Source organism: Ipomoea triloba, chromosome 5, assembly GCF_003576645.1.
Source record: "Ipomoea triloba cultivar NCNSP0323 chromosome 5, ASM357664v1".
Classification (NCBI taxonomy): domain Eukaryota; kingdom Viridiplantae; phylum Streptophyta; class Magnoliopsida; order Solanales; family Convolvulaceae; genus Ipomoea; species Ipomoea triloba.
This window is the reverse complement of record NC_044920.1, coordinates 4,954,119-4,956,306: the sequence shown is the minus strand read 5'-3', so window position 1 is coordinate 4,956,306 and position 2,188 is coordinate 4,954,119.

The following is a 2,188-nucleotide window of genomic DNA, read 5'->3' as shown; positions in this document are numbered from 1 at the left end:
TGACATATATAATCCTACACAATAATAATATTATAATAATAATAAAAAGAGTAATAATAAAGTATATATGGTGAGGATAAAATTGTGATACCAGTTTTCCATGGTGAGGGTATGTTTGGTTCGGTGGAAATTTTTTTCCATGGAAGTTATTTTCCTTGAAGTGGAGGAAAATATTGTTTTGTGATGTTTGGTTCATGGAATTCATTTTCCATTGGAAAATGAATTCCTCAAATTTGAGGAAAACAAAATCCTTGGTTGGACCAAGGATTTTGTTTTCCATGCAAGATGGGAAGAAAAATTGGTATGATTGGACAAATTTACCCTTTGTGTTATTTTCTAATTATTATTACTTTTATTAATTTGTAGGGGCATATAGGTCTTTATACACATTATTCCTTACCATTTTAAATCCAACCAAACAACAGAATTTATCTTCCCAGCAACTTCTTTTCTACCAACCAAACAACATAATTTATTTACCTGGTAACTACTTTTCCACGGAACTTCACTTCCACTTCCCTTCAAATATTTTCCACGAACCAAACGAGCCCTTAGTAGGAAAATATTTTCCTCATTGTCAAGGAAAATTTTTTCCCATGGAAATTGTTTTCCATCCAACCAAACAACATAAAACACCATTTTCTCCACTTTAAGGAAAACATTTTCCATGGAAAATGTTTTCCATCCAACCAAACACCCCCTAAGATGAAGGTACAAATTCTGTGGCCAGAATACACAGAAAGTCAAAACAAAAAGCATGGAAACTCGTCACACCATACACAAAACTCATCTTAATGTTTACACTACTCCAGTGGTTAACACACATAATCCATGATCATAATACACATAATTCATAACCATAATGTACAGAAAATGATAACACCAAATACACAAACACACCACAACCTACGCATAGCTCACCACCATAGTTGCAGTAGGCGCTAAGCGCTAGTCGGGCGGCAGATTAGCGCCTAGCGCCTAAGCGGTCTAGGCGGCGTCTAGATGGAACCGAGGCGGCGATTTATAAAAACAAAAAAATAATGCATGTGTGTAGGTTTATATCATATTATATATATATATATATATATATATATATATATATATATATATATATATATATATATATATATATATATATATATATATCTTACTTATCTTATTTATATAAATAAATAAATTTAAATATATATAAATATAATAAAAAATTAACAAGGCCTACTAGGCTAACTCTACCGAGTCGGACGAGTTAACTCGGTTGAATTCGACCAGTCAGCCGTCAACTCGGCCTAGTCGGCTGAGTTAGGTGCTAAGCGGACGCCTAGGGAGCAATTCGCCTCGGTCTAGGGACGCCTAGCGCCTAGGCGGTATCTAGGCGACCTAGGTAGGGGATTTTTGCAATAGTGCTTATCACAAACTAACTTTTCAACAACAATCCTAGAACTATTCTAAGATAATTCAATCAACGAATATCACATACGAATTCAATTATTTGCATCAATAAAAACAATTGAAAAAAATATAAAAAACCTGGAGTAGAATCGTATGAAATTGCCAATCCCACCAGAGTATTGCCAGTGTTTGTCACTGCCAACTCCTGTTGCGCAATCACCTCGTCCATATCGCAATGTATGAGAATCCATAAGATACAAAAGATAGAGCAAATCGCGAAGATCGATCAGATCGAGAGAGAAAACCGCAAATTTGAACAACGCGAATGAGATTCACAAATACGAAACATGTAATCTTTTTTTAGAAGTTAACAGAATGGAAAAAAATGATTTCCAAAAAAACTGTTAATTAAAATATACAAAATGACGTCATTTTGGACCGAAGTGCACAATATTGTGATCATATGAGAATCACCCTCCCATGAATCCACGAGAACCAATCTGGTGTATTTAAAAAAAAAAGAAATAATGGTCAAATAGGCCATCAAACCAACACAACACACATCACATGCACACAACACATGCTTAATATGCACACGCAGATTTTGAATCTCCAATTACACATAGTACATACCCAATATGCACATGCAAATTTTGGACTCTGAATTTATTTCATAGATCTTTTTTTTAATGCACTAGATTGGTTCTCATGGACTCATGGAAGGGTGGTTCTCATAGGAACATCACCATATATATATATATATATATATATATATATATATATATATATATATATATAT